Source organism: Theropithecus gelada, chromosome 11 (assembly GCF_003255815.1).
Source record: "Theropithecus gelada isolate Dixy chromosome 11, Tgel_1.0, whole genome shotgun sequence".
NCBI lineage: Eukaryota > Metazoa > Chordata > Mammalia > Primates > Cercopithecidae > Theropithecus > Theropithecus gelada.
This window is the reverse complement of record NC_037679.1, coordinates 54,987,722-55,006,796: the sequence shown is the minus strand read 5'-3', so window position 1 is coordinate 55,006,796 and position 19,075 is coordinate 54,987,722. Positions and strand designations below refer to the sequence as shown.

General features: G+C 37.3%; 1 protein-coding gene across 3 annotated transcripts in view; it reads left to right on the top strand.

The window, feature by feature from the left end:
- The window catches only part of NTN4 (netrin 4), a 122,643-nt gene that overhangs the window by 46,454 nt on the left and 57,114 nt on the right, over window positions 1–19,075 (top strand). The gene's annotated exons all lie outside the window — the stretch shown is intronic.

Sequence of the window (19,075 nt, the reverse complement as noted above, 5' to 3'; positions counted from 1 at the left end):
AAAATACAAAAAACTAGCCGGGCGAGATGGTGGGCGCCTGTAGTCCCAGTTACTTGGGAGGCTGAGGCAGGAGAATGGCGTAAACCCGGGAGGCGGAGCTTGCAGTGAGCTGAGATCCGGCCACTACACTCCAGACCGGGCGGCAGAGCGAGACTCCGTCTCAAAAAAAAAAAAAAAAAAATTAGCTGGGCATGGTGGCACGCGCAGCTACTCCAGAGACTGGGGTGGAAGAATTACTTGGACCCAGGAGGCAGAGGTTGCGGTGAGCCGAGATTGCGCCATTGCACTCCAGCCTAGGTAACAAGAGCGAAACTCCGTCTGAAAAACAAAAAAAAAAAAAAAGAGAGAAAAGAGAAAGGAAGAAAGAGAGAGAGAGAGAAAAGAAAGCTCTTCAATCTTTAAGGTGTTAAGGAAATGAACAGGAGATTTTTAAAACAATAAAGTTTTTTAATTTGACTATAAAATCAGGATTTTAAGAGAGAGAGAAAGGAAAGAAAGAAAGAAAGAAAGAAAGAAAGAAAGAAAGAAAGAAAGAAAGAAAGAAAGAAAGAAAGAAAGGAAGGAAGGGAGAGAAAAGAAAGCTCTTCAGTCTTTAAGGTGTTAAGGAAACGAACAGAGATTTAAAAAACAATAGTTATTAGACTATAAAGTCAGGATTTTAAAAAATACCTTTATGTGGTAAAACATGCATGTATGTTTGGAAATGTATATCTGTAAATTAGTTTTCGGTTTTAGCACAGAAAAAACGATCATGGATTGTAAATACTGATGACAACAGTTACCCCTTACTGAATGCCTACTATGTGCCAGGTCTTGTGCTGTCATGCTGCAAGTGTTATTGCATTTAATCTCCATAACAACTACGTGGAATATCATCATCATTTTCTTTCAGAGAGGCAAAACCGACACTTGAAAATGTTGACTTCCCCAAAACAAATGAAGAGCAGAGCCACAATTTACATTCACCTGTCAGACACTAAAGCCTATTCTCTTTTTGTTGGCTTTGCGCTATAGAAGACTTGGATCTAACCAGGGTTGACATTGTGCCAAGAACAGAGAAAAGAGAGGAGAAAAGGGATTGGAAGAGGGCAGGGGCGATGAGGGTGGGTTCATGGGATTGATCATCATGATAACCACAGAATCTAAACTAAGGAGGGAAGTGAGAGAGTAAAGACAATTCTCACCCCCAAAGGTTAGCTGATTTATTTATTTATTTATTTATTTACTTATTTTTACTATTATTATTTTTTGAAACAGAGTCTCGCTCTGTTGCCCACGCTGGAGTGCAGTGGTGCAATCTCAACTCACTGCAACCTCCGCCTCCCAGATTCAAGCAATTTTCCTGCCTCAGCCTCCTGAGTAGCTGGGATTACAGGCACCCACTACCACACCCAGCTAATTTTTATTTTTAGTAGAGTCAGGGGTATCACCATATTGGCCAGGCTGGTCTCGAACTCCTGACCTCAGGTGATCTGCCCACCTCGCCCTCCCAAAGTGCTGGGATTACAGGTGTGAGCCACCGTGCCTGGCCTAGGTGTTTTGTATTTTATAAAGTCCTTTCCTATGCATTATTTCACTCCATCTTTACTATAACCCTAGAAGGTATGACTGCTCTTACAGGGATAGGTAAACTATCCAAGTCCTCTACATTTTAATATGTAACCAGAAATTAGCATGGATTCTCTTCCATTAACAGCTAGTGAAATGGCTCCAAAGGCAAGAAAAAGAGAAAGAATAAAAGCAAAAACTTTGGATATTCTACAAAGTAAATAATTTAGAAGTGACTATCTTTGGAGGGGCATGGATATCTATGGTTTTATTAGGAAGAGAGATTTCTAGATCTACCATCTTTTACTTCCCTCTCTAGCCCTAAATCATTTTTGCTGCTGATGAAAAGCACCAGCAACCTCTATCATTTAATTTGTCACATTAGGATCTGGCGGAATAGGTAATCCTGTCTCCAAAGGAGGTGCAACATATTCCTAATAGTAACAAAATGTAAAGCCTGCCAAATTGATACAATTAGTCTGAGCCTATCTTCAATCCTTATTTCAGTGCTCCTGTGTTAGCCTGGCATAGTTCTGCTGGTAGTCCCTTAGCACTGAGTAACCCACAGGTGCTATAGAAGGTGTACAGGATGTTGATTTTACTTTATTTACTACCTCATATTTCCTAATAGAAGGGCAAGCCAAATTCACGTTCATGGCTGGCAATTATTAGTGTTTTGACTGTGTTTTCTCTCCACGCAGTAAGATATGCTTTCTTTTAATGACAAAAATTGCCCAGGATTACTGTTTTTGATGATTAGGAAACAAGAAAGCTTTGGGACCAGAGGCATTCTAAAATAATCTTGGCACCCATGGAAGGATTTCCTGTGGGGTTCCTTTCAAGAGTTCCCTCAGAACAATTAGATATTTATTTATAGGCCTTTATTTCACAGAGAGGTGAAAGGATAAAAATACCTGAAAGGTAAAATGTTGGTATCAGAGCTGACATCTCTAAAAGTGAAATGGAAGCCAATGGGAAAGTAAGGTTGATTCTCCAAAATATAGTATTTGTTCATTTAACTTTTCATGAACATGCTTTCCAGAAAGTGAATGTTTTTTCCAGAAAACATATATATTTAGGTCAAAATTGGGGCATTGTAAAAGTGCAAAAATGAATCTAATAGGTTTGAAATACTCATTCTTTAAATTTGGGAAGGAGCAACTCATATTTGACCTTTTTCTTACTATAAAATACTCCCCAAATATTCAAGGCATACCTCACTTTGCAAATTTTCTCATGAATACTTCCTTTTCAGTATAACATTTTTGGGTCCATCTGTGAATAGGCTGGGAGCCCGGAGTCAGATCTCTGTGTCTGGAAGACCTGGCCTTCCAATTTCACTGCTAATATCATGGGTTCATGGGGAGAAGGAAGCTACATGGAAAGAGAAAAGCTGAGGTTACTGATAGATATCTGACTTCTGGTGCACAAATCGTGTCTCCACGGAATTTAATTTGTGTCTTGCCAATTTTGTAATAGCTGGAAGCATAGTTCAATTTGTCCTAAAACAGTTATATTCAGTAGAAGATAAACTGTGATTTAAGTCCTTATTCTCCCTTGCAAGGGAAATTTTTAGTGACAAGACATGTAAGGTTAAAATACACACACACACACACACTCTTTATAATAATTCCAGAAGATGGAAAAAACCCACAGCCATTTCAAATGGTAAGGAAAACAAGATCTATTAATGTTGACATTCAAAACCTTAATAATATAATTGGGACTACAATTGCATTACATCTTAGCAATGTAAATATTTTAATGGAATAAAATAGTAAATTAGTACACATATAGGGATATAGAAGGGCTATAATATTTGTTAACTCATAGAAGATTTTTTTGTAATATGGGATTCTAATTTGGCATCTTTTTAGCTCTTTTCCTAGTCTTTAGGTAGAAAAAAATAGAGAAAATTATGCTTTCAAAAACCAAGACAAAATATATTTTAGCTTTAAGATAGCTCGCATATTAGAATGGAAAAAAATATTATATTTGTTCTACTATTAAATATTTTATATATAATATAAACATTATACAATTCATACAAGTAAACACGAATCAAGTGTCTTGCCTTTTAATTTTGCATCTCTAAGGGCATGTATTAGTCTGTTCTTGCACTGCTGTAAAGAAATACCTGACACTCGGTAATTTATAAGAAAAGAGGTTTAATTGGCTTACAGTTCTGCAGGCTGTACAGGAAACATGGCAGATTTGCTTCTGGGGAGGCCTCAGGAAGCTTCCAATCATGGTGGAAGGCAAAGTGGGAGCAAGACCTGTGACATGGCAGGAGCAGGAGCAAGGGTGGGGGAGGTTCCACACACTTTTAAACAACCAGATCACTTGAGAACTCACTATCCTGAGGACAGTGCCAAGGGGAATGGTGCTAAACCATTCATGAGAAACAGCCCCCATAATCTAATCGCCTCCCACCAGGCCCCACCTCCAACATTGGGGATTACAGTTCGACATGAGATTTGGGTGGGGACACAGATCCAAACCCTATCAGGGCAACACTACCAGGCATGTAACCTAGCTGGCTCAGTGAGTTCTCAGAATTTCTGAAAGGCAGTGATTTCATTGCTTCCCAGATAAGAACCTAGTAGCCATTAAAATAAAAGAGAACACAGGATCATAGTGTTTCCTTAGGCTGAACAGAGGCAAAAAATCCTGTAGCCTATTTGTCTTTTAGTTCAAATTTATAACTTAATTCAATTCAACTTAACACACCAGGAATAGAAAGGAACTTCCTCAATGTAATAAAAGTTAGAAAGGAACTTCTCAATGTAATAAAGGTCATCTATGAAAAGTCCCCTGTTAACACCATACTTAATGTTGAAAAACCAAATACTTGGCCGGGCGCGGTGGCTCAAGCCTGTAATCCCAGCACTTTGGGAGGCCGAGACGGGCAGATCACGAGGTCAGGAGATCGAGACCATCCTGGCTAACACAGTGAAACCCCGTCTCTACTAAAAATACAAAAACTTAGCCGGGCGAGGTGGCAGGCGCCTGTAGTCCCAGCTACTCGGGAGGCTGAGGCAGGAGAATGGCGTGAACCCGGGAGGCGCAGCTTGCAGTGAGCTGAGATCCGGCCACTGCACTCCAGCCTGGGTGACAGAGCGAGACTCCGTCTCAAAAAAAAAAAAAAAAAAGGAAAACCAAATACTTTCTCCCATGATCAGGAACAAGGCAAGGATATCTGCTGTCACCCCTTCCATTCAATATGGTACTGGACGTTCTAGCCAGGGCAATTAGGTTAGAAAAATAAGTAAAGAGCATTCAGATTAGAAAGGAAGACGTAAGCCTATATTTATTCACAGATGACATAATCTTAGATTATAGAAAACTCTTAAGAATTCACCAAAAAACTATTACAGCTGATAAACAAGTTGTAAGATACAAGATCAACATTTTAAAAATCAATTATATTTTTATACACTGGCAATGAACAATCCAAAAATGAAATTAAGAAAACAATCTCATTTACAATAGCATCAAAAAAGAATAAAATAGAGAGAAATAAACTTAAGTAAATGCAGGGCCTATACACTGAAAACCCTGAAACATTGTTTAAAAAAAATTAAAGAATACCTAAGTAAAGGGAAAGACATTTTGACTTCATGCATTAATTAGAAGGCTTAATATTATTAAAATGACAATAGTCTCCAAACTGACCTATAGATTCACTGTGATATCTACCAAAATTCTAGCTGCCCTTTTTGCAGAAATGGACTGGCTGAACCTAAAATTCGTGTGGAAAAGCAAAGGACCTCAAATAGCCAAAACAATCTTGAAGAACAACAAAGTTGGAGAACTCACACTTTCTAATTTCAAAGCTTACCTCAAATCTATAGTAATCAAAACAGTGTGGGACTGGCAAAAGGATAGACATATAAATCAACAGGAGAGAGAGCTCAGAAATAAACTCTGAATAAATTCAGAAATACATTTGTGGCCAAAATTAACAAAAATTAACTCAAAATGGATCAAAGACCTAAATATAGAGCTAAAATTATAAAACTCTTATAAAGAAACATAGGTGTAGATCTTCATGACTTTGGATTAAGCAATGGTTTCTTAGATATGACGCCAAAAGCACAAGCAACAAATAAAGAAAACAAATAAATTGGACATCATCAAAATGAAAAACTTTTGTGCATCAAAGGATACTATCAAGAAACTGAAAAGACAATGCACAGAATGGGAGTAAATACTTTCAAATCATATATTTGAAAAAGTTCTACTATCCAGAATATATAAAGAACTCTTACAACTCAACAACAAAAAGACAAATAACCCAGTTTAATAATCGGTAAAAGATTTGAATGACTGGTCTTGAGCCACCCAAAGAAGATATGCAAACGGCCAATAAGCACATAAAAAGATGTTCAACGTCATTAGTCATTAGGGAGATGCAAATCAAAACGACATTGTGATACCACTTTACATCCATGGCTATGATCGAAAAGACAAATAACAAGTGTTGCAGAGGATATGGAAAAGTTGGAACCTTCATACATTGCTGGTAGAAATGTAAAATGCTACTGCTGCTATGGAAAACAGTCTGGAATTTTCTCAAATTTTGTTTTTGTTTTTGTTTTTGAGACCAAGTTTTGCTCTTGTTGCCCAGGTTGGAGTGCAGTGGTGCAATCTTGGCTCACTGCAACCTCTGCCTCCCAGGTTCAAGCAATTCTCTTGTCTCAGCCTCCAGAGTAGCTGGGATTATAGGTTCCCACCACCATGCCCAGCTAATTTTTGTATTTTTAGTAGAGATGGGGTTTCACCATGTTGAAGGCTGGTCTTGAACTCCTGACCTCAGGTGATCTGCCCATCTCAGCCTCCCAAAGTGCTGGGATTACAGGCATCAGTCATCACACCCGGCCCTCTCAAAAATTTTAATATAGAGTTGCCATATGACCCAGCAATTCTACCCCTCAGTATATACCCAAGTGAATTAAAAACATGTCTACACAAAATCTTGTACATGAATGTTCATAGAAGTATTTTTCATAGTAGCTAAAAAATGGAAACAACTCAAATGTCCATCAGTTGATGAATGGATAAACAAACTATGGTATATCTATACAATGGACTATTATCCAGCCATAAAAAGGAATTAAATACTGATATACATTATAATTTGAATAAACCTTGAAAATGCTGTGCTAAGTGAAACCCAGACACAAAAGCCCACATATTGTATTATTCCTTTTATATGAAATGCCCAGAATAGACAAATCCATAAAGACAAAATAGGTTGGCAATTGGCAGGCACTGGCAATTAAGGGAGAATGAGAAGTGACTGCCTAGTGAGCATGAGATTTATTTTTGGGGTGGTGAAAATGCTCTGGAATTAGATGGTGGTAATGATTGTACAACATTTTGAATATACTGAAAACCACTGAAATGTACACTAGAATGGTTAAAAATAGTGAATTTATGTGAATGTTATCTCAGTAAGAAAAAAAATCAATAGCTTAAAAAAAGAACCCAAACAAACAAAAACAGAAAAACAAACACGGTGAGTTATATAGGAATTTTACAGAATAAATATATTTTTTTTCAAGACCAGTCATTAAACTGACTGGTTTCAAAAGCAATCGCTTTTGGATGGATGAGTACTGAAGAAAACCAGTTCTTTCAATAGCTGTGTCTGTTGTTTCTGGCCGTATACAGATAGTCACAGATTTCTGAATGACTCTGTATTCTGATAGAGTTTCTAAACAAGCATAACTTTTTAATAAACCAGTATTCCACCTTCATTTTTCATGTGCACATACTCAATGTGAAGACTGTGTTTTACAAGATTCACCTAGAAAAAACAATTTCCCGATATGAAAAGAAGCATCTGAATGAATTAACAACAAAACACGATGGAAGACAATATGCCCTAGTAACTGGCTTCTTGTACTACCATCAGGGACTCATTTATCTTAAACAAGTCAACTTTTGTAATACCCTGTGCCCTGTATCGAATACTGAGTGACAGTCAGACAGTGCTGTCAGGGAAGAAGGAAAACAGTAGGAAACGTGAAATAGACTGGATTTTTAAAAAAAATATTTGTAGGAGAATGCATAGTAGCCTGTGACAAGAATTTTTTTCCTTTAAAACAACCAGAAGCTATGCAAATACATTGAGCAAATGAATCTCAACGGGTGAAAAGTACTTAATAATCCTCACAGCATTTCTAATAGAATTTACCTGGCCCCCAACTAATTATAACAACTCTTGGAAATCCTAGAAGACAGTGAATAAAACCCTACAACACCTTCCTTCATTCTCAAACGCTGCTTGACAAATGAGTTCTACTCGTTTTTTGCTTTCACGCAGTTTCCCAGGTTCTTGCCTCATAGTTGTGTTAAGAGTTTAAACGGCTTACTAGAAGTTGTATATTGTTAATTCCACTTTTGCTGCCTCTTTCTAAAATTATTAAAATTAAATAGGTACTAAGAGATTGAAACTGATGCCAAGGGATTCTATTATAAGAAGTTATTTTAGGTGTTTGTGGGAAGCAAAAAAAAAAAAAAAAAAAAAAATCCTCCTGATGACATCACTGTTCTAAGATGGAACTTCTAATATTTTAGGAATCTCTTGGGAGTTCTGTTCCCTATTCTGTCATTGATTTGCTTTCTGACCTTGGGAAAGTTTAAGTATAAAAAGACAAGACAAGTGCAAAGGAAAATTATGAAAACAAGACTTTGAGATCAAATGAAGAACAAAGATGGAGTAGGTAGAATGACTATGTAGTTACTGTCTAGTAACTGAGCATAGTGACCTAGTAGCAATTTGGCTTGAAAGAAATTTCAAATTACTTGGCTGTGTATTGAGATAGTTTATCATATAGTATTATAGAAAAGTCTGTGTATAGACAGGAATTACAGCAAAAATCTAGTAATACTTGTTGATCATTTTTTGCTCTACATTTGCAGCTGAACAAACTATAGCTGTTATAGAGGAGAAAAGGAACCAATTTGATATTCTAATGCAATGAAGTCTTAGATATATTGAAATAAATGTCTTAAAATCAGAGTGCCTTACTTTATTGCCATTGCATACATGCAAATCTGCAGCCAAGTTATGCACATACACCAGCTCGGTTCACTTGTAGGATCTAGTGAAATAAATATCCCTGTTGAACAGAAATCATTTTTAAAAGGCCAGTAGTCAGAAATAATTTTTAAAACCTATTGGAAACAAAGAATAAGAAACAGTTCTATAGAGTGGAGTAATGATGGAAAAAAAATCTCATAAGTTGGTAACAGTATGATCTTATCTAAATGTAATCTTCTTAGGCCTCCTGGGCATTACAATTCTTAGTCTAATGCTATTTGCATTTTTATGGCAGAAATATTTATTACAGTCCCCAGAGGGAAGATAAAGTACGTGATGATACTGAAAAGAGGAAGCTAGTAGAATTAATCTTGTGAAAATATAAGACATTCCAAACCCACTTTACAAAACATGTTAAAATTCCATTTTTAGAAGTAAATCCTCAAGTATTCTTGATTAAAAAAAAAATAAAAAACTTTAGGTAACATGTGAAGGGTAAGAAATGGTAGTGTTAAAAAATAACTTTATAAAAAGAAAGGTCATGACTCTCATATAAAACGAACATGAGTCAAAGATGTATTTAACTCATTAATGAATGACAGGCCAGTAAGACATTACAAACAGTTCAAAGGAAAATTCAAAGAATCACACATATATAGGCAAATAAAGAATGCTGAAATAGACCAGGCGCAGTGTCTCATGCCTGTAATCCCAGCACTTTGAGAGACCGAGGTGTGCGGATCACCTGAGGTCAGGAGTTCGAGAACAGCCTGGCAGCATGGCGAAACCCCATCTCTATTAAAAATACAAAAACTAGCCAGGTGTGGTGGCACCTGTAATCCCAGTTACTCAGGAGGCTGAGGCAAGAGAATCACTTGAACCTGGGAGGCGGAGGTTGCAGTGAACCAAGATACCGTCACTGCACTCCAGCTTGGGCAACAGAGTAAGACTGTCTCAAAAAAAAAAAAAAAAAAAAAAATGCTGAAATGTATTTACAAATGGATGCAAAACAAGTCAATATGAAGGGCAATGATCAATTGCATTCTACTGGACACAACTGATTTGCATTTCTATGGACAAAAATTGTTTGCATTATTAATCATTTCCTACAACTTACAGAGTTGTAAAATAGCTGAATGATGATAAAAGGCCAAGAAAACCTATCAAGGGTGTGTTGCGGTAGCACACTTGGTAATCTCTTGGTGGGTGGGGGGCACGGGGAGTGGATTTCAGAGTCTTTCACTATTTTTCCCCGACAGCAGGAAAGGTAATTTTGGTAGTGAGGTTTCCCAAAAGATGCTACATTTGAACCTAAAGTCCACAGTTATAAATAAAAGCAGTCTCTATCCCTGGTCTCACAAAAGAGAGATTTGTTTTGTTCTAGGAAGTCATTATTCTGAAGAGTAAGAGAGACTCCTACCTAAAATTACTCAAAAAGCCCAAATTTAAACTGTACTGCTCACTTGCAAAAAATACTCTTGAGCCAATTATGTAGTTTTAAAACAATGGATTTTTTTTTTTTTTTTAAGACAAAGTCTCGTTCTGTCACCCAGGCTGGAGTGCAGTGGCACGATCTTGGCTCACTGCAACCTCTGCCTTCCAGGTTCAAGCGATTCTCCTACCTCAGCCTCCCAAGTAACTGGGATTACAGCACATACCACCATGCCTGGCTAATTTTATTATTTTTGGTAGAGACAGGATTTCACTGTGCTGACCAGGCTGGTCTCGAAATCCTGACCTCAAGTTATCTGCCCGCCTTGGCCTCCCAAAGTGCTGGGATTACAGGCATGAGCCACAGCGCCCAGCCTAAAACAATGAAAATATTTTAAAACCTTCTTTCACTTGGCTTTTTGAAGTGAGGTTTTTGTTTTGTTTTTTGAGACAAGGTCTGGCTCTATGGCCCAGACTGGAGTGCAGTGGCACAATCTCGGCTCACTACAACCTCCGCCTCCCAGGCTCAAGGGATCCCCCGCCTCAGCCTCTCGAGTAGCTGGGACTACAGGTATTCAGCAGCACACCCGGGTAATTTTTGTATTTTTTGTAGAGATGAGGTCTCACCATGTTGCCCAGGCTGGTCTCCAATTTGTGAGTAGAAGCCATCCACCCTCCATGGCCTCCCAAAATCTGAGATTACAGGTGTGAGCCACCACGCCGAGCCTAAGTGAGGTTATGTTATCAACACTATTTGTAAACTCAGACATGTTTTGTGATTTATTTGAAAAGCCCAAGTTATGCTTTTCTCTGCCCTTGAGCCGTTTCTGCCTTCCTTCCTGTAGATGGGTGGGTTTGGGGGGTTGTTTTTGCTTTATTTCATTTTTGTTTAATCCTCTGATTTTTACAAAAGTGGCCATGCTATATATAGAAAGATAAACCACAAAACTTGGCTTTAGGTCTTAGTTCTAGCTGTAATACTACCAAAAAAAAAAAAAATCTACTGAATCACAACGTTAAGCAGTCTCAGAATCAGTGCCCACCATATATATAGATAGATAGATAGATGTATACAGGTGTGGCCAATCAATGTACACAGATGTGGTCGCATTTGGAAATTTGTGTGTGTGTGTGTGCGCGCACGCGCTTGTGTGCATGCACATGCACGCTTGTAGCTCTGGATACTTTTCTACTCCTGATTTCTTATGGTAAGTAGCATGTGCCATGGCACAGATGAACTTAGACTTAGATAAATACTTCAAAGCTTTGGGGCATATAAAATTTGGACATGAAAAAAAATGGAAATAAGCCAGCAACCTCAATTTAAAAATTTACCTAAATCATTTGGTTATGCACAGTGTACTTATTCTTCATAACTAAATTTAAACTGACTAAAAGTCATCACACTACCTATTACCATTCTTACCAGATCGTATCTAAGAGGGATGGTAAATAACATAAAGGAGGTGCTATCCACAAAGAGCAAATCTTTAATTAGAGTTTATTTACATTCCTGCTGTCATCTCTGTTTGTAAATTTATCCAAAGGAGGTCCTAATAGGGACTTGTTGAGGCTTGCAGTGGCCTGGAAATTCCCCTAGAAGGCATCAGAATCTCCAGGGTGCAGATAGAAAGGTTTTATATAGAACCAATGAAGATCAAAATCTATTCTTTACCCCTACTTGCCCTGAACTTGATGCCAGGTGTGGGAAATTGGGGCCAGTCTCCCTGTATTCACCTATCTTCAGAGCTGCTTGACTTCTTCCAGAGGAATAAACCGATAATCCATTCAAGCACAGAACACCCATGAAGGGGCTCACCCTGAGTCCAAACCAGACTCTGTCCTGGAGAGCTCTCACTTACAGGACACGTTTTGGGAGGACACACCAATTTTATTTAAGCATCATCCTGAAGAGACTTGGCCAAAGTGGACCACTCAAAATCCTTCTGCCGAGGGTCTTACAATAGCATAGTTTAGGGGTTAAGATGAGGATGCTAGAGTGAGACTGCTAGAGTTCAGGTAGCTTTACCACTTACTGGCTTTGCGACCTTGGGCCAATTACTTAAACTCTTTGGGCCTTTGTTTTCTCCTTTGTGAAACTGAGCAATAATAATTACACCTACTGTATAGGGTTTTCGTGCTAAGGAATTGAGTTAATATTTACACAGTGCCTAGAACAGTGCCTGGGTATATAGTAAGAGCTACTCAGTGTTAGTTACTATTACTGTTGTTGTTATTATTTATCATCAGGTCCATAACTGACCCATATTCCTTGAACTTTACAGTAGATCTCCCAGAGATGACCACTACACATGAGGACATATTTATCAATATGCCTTGCCCAGTTATAAGCCTGTATACCCCTTATAGGAAACAATCTGGACAAAGCTAAATGTGACAAGTGAAATAATCTCGTTCCCACTTCAAATGCATAATTATCACCCTCCCTTCTTGGCAGTTTTAAAAATGAGACTGAGCTCAATAACTTAAGTTCTCAAGGCTTCATAATATATATATATTCCCTGAATGAAAAAAAATGCACATTTATTGGAAACCCATTGTATGTCAGTTACTGGGGATTCAAAGACATTTAAGCCACTGTTTCTTCTGCAAGGTCTTACAATGTAGTAGAGAGAGGCGGATAACGTAAGATTCCCATGCCGTACACTAAATGCCGTTTTCTTAGGGAATTTGCATTGGCTCCATTCATGGTTTTTTCAGGTCTGTCCATCAGAGCAAGGTCTTGGCAAATTAGTGAAGTAGGCACGGTTTGTTTTTGGCTCCTCTCTCCCCTTCAGACATTCCCTTTCCCTTCTCTGGAAAGTCCCAGTTCTAGGATCGAAAACATGATTATAATCCCTGCCGAAATGTTTTTGCTAATAATATAAGGATTTGCCCCTCCTGAGGGTAAGTGCATTTTTGTAAGGAGGTCTTGAACCTAAAACATCATTCTAGAGCTAAAGGAATGAATTTCTACAGAAAGAATTTCAGGTTACAGCTTAGCTGGGGGAAAGGAAGCCTTAAGTACTGGCTAATTTTTAGTCTTTAATCATAATTATTTTTACCCTACGCCTATCTTTATTTTATTGCCCATGCTTTTTTATGAGCGGGTTTCCTCTAGTGTTCAAGTATAGACCAAAGAATAAGCAGTAAAGCTTTTCATTTCTGCTTGCATTTTTACAATTTATATTACTGGGCAAGGGTTTGAAACACTCAGCCTTCAACCTATTTTGCCCCATTCTGACAGTAGGTTTCAGGCCTCCTTTTCACCAAACTCAATTATTATGCTTGATATTCACCATAGAACTTCTACTTCTGTTAAATTAAAACATGCAAACCTTTAATGGGAAAGGGCATATTTTATTCGTTAATGAAAAAACATGTTTTTATCACAATGCTTTCTATTCAAAGGTTGTGTTGTAGCATTTGTTGTGCATGTTTTTGTCCTGAATCAGAGCAGCAGGTTCTAACAGGCTGGCCCATTATTAGAATGTATTTCTTCTCATGAATAACAAGTGCATTATTTTAGAAGTTTAATCCTTTTCTCTAAAAGGGGCATACTATCTCTTTAGAAATTAATCAGTTTTTGCCTTCACATTTGGTCTTCAATTGCTGTATAGCGTTGTTTCACTCCCTAAATTATGTGTCATAGCTATAGAGGTCCATGAATTGCTGCAGCTGCCAAGAAGGAGGCATTTTCCTCTGGTCCATAGAATAAGCACTGTTTGTATCCTCTTTTCACAAACTTTTTTTTAAAGTTCCCATGATGGTCTAAGAGAATATTCATTTTCAATTGGAATTAAAAGTTGCATGGTCAAGAATTGAAATAAAATCATGTATATAAATAATAATGGCACAGTATCACAAGGAAATTACTCAACTGATGAAATTCAAAGATTTCTGTGTACTTTGCTATAAAACAAATATTTTTTTCATGAACTTTCATTATATTTTTAGTAGGACATGATCAACAGGAGACTCAAACAATAGTTGTTACTCTCTTTCTTGGAAAGCAACTGGGAAGCAAATTTTATCAGACATTCCTAGAATAATTTAGTTAATGTAAGTCCTTCAAAGCATTAGCCAGGTGGATTTTCTGCTTTTGTAATTCCATTATGGTCAGTGTCTGTGGTAAACATCACTGGATGATAAAGTACATCTTTATTTGAGAGGAGGAACTAGAATAACATTTAGTCCAAGAGTACTGTAGTTACAAGCAATAGGAAACATGCAGTAGAGAGAGAAGAAAGCTGAATGAGAGAAATAAAAAAGGATCATATTTATTTTCATTTAAGTATAGTCAATATAGATGAATGAAAGTCTGTCTTCAGAGACTATTAATGTTTATTTACTTTTCCATTTGTGTCACATTGGGTAGTTCCTGCAGGAAAAAGGAAATACTCTCCTAGCTCGTCCTCGTTTGATTTTCAGATGATTCCAGGAATGTTCTGCATTGGTGAAGTGGCAACAGGACCCAGCTATATGTCATTTAAGTCTAATCTGGGGGCTCAAAAAGGATTTTGGGTGGTTTCTGCCACCAAATAGTGTTTACAATACAGAGAAACAGGCCTTGAAATCATAGAACCTTAAGACTAGAAGCAACCTAAAAGTTGTTTAAGCCAATCTTCCATTCAGTGTTTAAATGTTCTACAACAACCTTGGTAAGCGTCCATCCCATATGCTTGATGCTGTCAATGACCAGCTTCCTACAACCTCCTGGCTGGTCAGTTTTCAACTCAACCACATGATTGCTGACTACTGAAAGCCTTCTGCCCCAAAAGGAAGCTCAATGAAAAAGCAGCTTTTCTAGGCAAGTCCCGTGTATCTTCCAGTTATGGATCTAAAAGATAATAATTTCCCCATTTCACCTCCCCCCCCACCTAAATTCTTATGTCTCTTGCCTCAAATATGAGGAAATAATATTTTCTCTTCCATGCCTATTTGGCTTTAATATATGATATTATCACCAAAGTGAATAGCTCCTAATGAGCATGCTGTTCCAGTAATTCCTTGACTTACTGGTTCAATGTGTGTATGAGTCCCTTCCTGTAAGATAAATGTGCTAAAAATGACTGGCAAGTGTGTTAATATTAGTAGCAAATAAACTCAATTAAATATGAGTGTGAAAACTTTTGACATTGGCAGAGAAGCATATTCTTAGCATAACAGGGAAGTTTATGGAAATCATAGAATATCCAAAATTCTATTCATCTCCTGGGTCATTAGGAGTTGTAGCTTTGCTGTTAAGGTAAATTACTCATTTTTTAATTAGATAACTAGACACCGCTTTTCTTCAACTAAACCTTAAATACATAATCCCATTTTCCTGCTCCTTATCTGGTTCATGTTTGTATACCACACAAGAACTATGTTTAACCTATTACTAAAGTTTCCTTTTTCTGGGTTTTTTTTTTTTAATGAAGACCTAGTTTTACTTGCACATTTTTCACGAGCATCAAATAGTGGATGATCTTTCAAGCTTGAACAGCAACAGTTGTATCGCTGAGGAAGGATTTCTTGTTTCAAATTGTCTAGGTAATGATTTACAGCTATTTTTGGTAATTATCAAAATGACAGCTCCTTGAATTTTTCTGCATGCAGAAAAATTTGCTGGCTAGCATCTTTCAGACCCTGGGAGGTTCATCCCAATCCTTGGCATGTGGGATCAAGGGAACGCTCTGAAATCCTCACTGCAGAGGGAATTGACCTGTCCAACATTATCTTGTGATACATGTGAATGTTTGATGGGGTAACTCTAAATGTCTGCGGACTCCTGAGGCCTGGGATTTGTGGCAGGATGAACCCACGTGTTGGGTGATATTACGTATAAACCTTCGGCCTTCCAAGACCAAACCTGACAAATTGAACCTATGACGATGGTTGAGCTCCTTTGAAGAGGACTCACAGTACATTGCAGCATCTATCTTCATACAGTATTCAATAAACGGTTGCTAAAAAATGGAAAAGAGAGCCAGGTGTAGGGGCTCATGCCTGTAATCCCAACCCTTTAGGAGGCTGAGGTGGGAGGATCACTTGAGCCCAGGAGTTGGAGACCTGCCTGGGCAATGTAGTGAAACCCCATCTTTACAAAAAATACAAAAATTAGTCGGGCATGGTGACATATGCCTGTTGTCCAAGCTATTTGGGAGACTCAGATGGGAGGATCACTTCAGCCAAGGAATTCAAGGTGTCAGTGACCTGTGATCACACCATTACACTTCAGCCTGGGCAACAAAGCAAGATCCTGTCTCTAAAAATAATTAAAGATAAATAATTTTAAAATGGAGAGGATGCAAAAAAACAGTACATAAGATTAACATGCTTATATAACTGGAAAATCAGGAAAAAGAAATTAACAACCTTTTCAACTTCTGAATATTTTCAGAAAATACATGTGGGTACCACTGGTTATTATAAGGCATGAGCTGGGGGTAAAGCTGGAGAAGAAATCTTAAAAGGAGAAAGGGAAGAAAGAACATAACAGGCAAGATAGGAGAGAGGTAGAAAGAATTTTTTTTTTTAAAGAGAAGAAAATAAAGTGTATTTAATATACCTTTCACATCATTTCCTTACTCAAAAATCTTCAATGGATCTGCATTGCTTACAGGATAAATTTCAGTCTCTTTAAACTAATGTTTAGTGTGTTCTGTGATCTGGATTGAACCTACCTCTCGAACACATACCTCTGGTTTATTTATTGACTGTCCCTGACTATTCCTTTAGGGTTTTTATATTCTTTTCTTTGCTCCCTAAAGAAAATCTCATGTACCCGTCAGGACACAAACTCAGGGACTACACTTAGAAGTTTTATATAGACAGCACTAATTGACCTTGTTTTCTATCATATTTACTTTACACCCCTTAACATTTTCCCTAATGCCCTCAGATAGAACTCCCTTAACAGCAGGAACTCTGACTGTATCAGATTATTTATGTGTTTTTTATGTATGTTTTGCTTTTGTGTGTGGGTTTTTTTTTTTTTTTTTTTGACATGTAGGATTTAGACAATTACAAAACTGTTTTTCCTACTAGTCTCCATTGTGCTGCTTCTGCCTGCTACATAAGGATGCCTTCATCTTACTAAATTCTTCAGCCTTGGAATATTTTTCCTACACAGTCATTTTTTCAAAGACTCCCTTTTCTTTGAACCCAGCATTTAGTACTACAAGTAAAACAAAGAATCATCAACTTTTCTTGAGAGTCTTTACAGAAATTTGCCACATAGAAGTTATTTGATTGGCAAGAGTTTATATTTTTTTCACGATCAGACAGAACACTGATTTTAAAAAGGTTCAATAAAAGTAATATGACTGAGCACCTCTACCTCGTATACTTTATTATAAAAAATGGATAGGAAAAAATCAGATACCCAGGAGCTAGGATGAAAAAAAATCTCATTTTTCAGAGCAGCAGAAGTTGAATTCCTGCAGCTCTCAAAATTTAAGTGCAGATTTGTCTTTAGAGCTTGCCTGGATGTGTGAATGGAGATTTGTAGTGAACCCTTATAACTTCATGGAATTTCAATATATAAACATTTCATATCACAGCCATGAAGAGAAGCCCAAGAAGATAGACTATTATAACTCAATTTATACTTGGGCATTCCGAGACCAAAACCAGTGAATGAATCTATAGTATTAGTTGCATTTCTATAAAGAAAATTAACAAAAATTTTTGCAACATCATCTTTTTTCAAAGAGCCAATTTACCCTTTTAAAAAAATCTATATACTCACTAAGCCCTGAGAATTAAAAGAAATTTTATAATTTTCATGAAGCATGAGAACCTTACATGACAATACACTGAAATGAAATTTAGCAAGATGGCCGCCAACACATTGCTTATGAAATTTTCCAGCTAACTCTTAGGCGTCATGTTCACTCACACGCAGCCTTCAGTCCAATAAGGCCTGTGTGTAATTCCTGAACTTGAACATTATGTGAGCATAAGGCCCATAGCAGTCATATAGCACACTTGGATAATTGCACAGGCCATTTGCAGAGTGCCTCCACCAGTGGTAGGGGAAGTATTAAAAGAAAGAAGGTCCTGGATGAGATGACACAAGTTACTTGAGTGTTATCTTAGGTCAAGCAATAGTACATCAGTGTATTGGTGTGGCTGTTTTCAGGTTTGTTGAACTTTACCTTAGGGACTCATTTTCGTTTGGCCATGCTGAGTACATGTCATTTTTAGTAATTCATTTTTTGTCACAATTGAAATATTTTAGATGCATTGAAATAAACGTTGCTAACAGATTCTCCTTATACCTTGGTTCATTTTGTCTCCTTTTCCTGAAAAGTTTCTTCCCTTCTATCTGTTAAAAATGCCACCCATGTGCCAAGGGCCAGCTCCAATCTCCACCTTTCTCTTATGCCCTCCACTGCTGTCAACCTATGGTGATTTCTGCATCTTTTGAATGCCAGCATTATTTTGCTTCTTAAGTATTTATTGTCTTGTTTATGTGTTATTTTCTCCTGTGTAACTCTTTTTTCTCCAGATATTATACATTTCATCTTTCTTAAAGACAGAAGAGTTTTCTAATGCTTTGTGTACCAAACATGGCCTAGCATAGTGACTCTCCCTTGTAGGTACCCATTAAATATTTGTTGACTAGTTGACATAATTTGTTACCTTTATGTTACCTTTAACACATTTCTCAAGGAAAAAATATAAAACCTCACAGATCCACACTTATGGACCCCGTTCTGAGCTACTTTGCAAACCTTTCCTTTGTATAGTCATGACATCATGTAAATAAATAATCTTGGTACTGGAATGCATCTTGGTATTGAAATTCATTGTAAGTCTTACTTATTGGGAGATAGTTCAGATGATTCCAAATATTAATTTTTAGAAGTTATCAGTGAAATAACACAAAAAATATTAAAATTCCCAATTTCTAAGAATTCCACTGAAGTATTTCTCTCTGGGAGAAATACTATTTTAATAAACCCTATACTACTGTGAACTACGGGAAAAAAAATGCCCAGTATATTAGGACAAAATGTATTCAAAGCCCTAACAATATACATATTTTGACCTTTC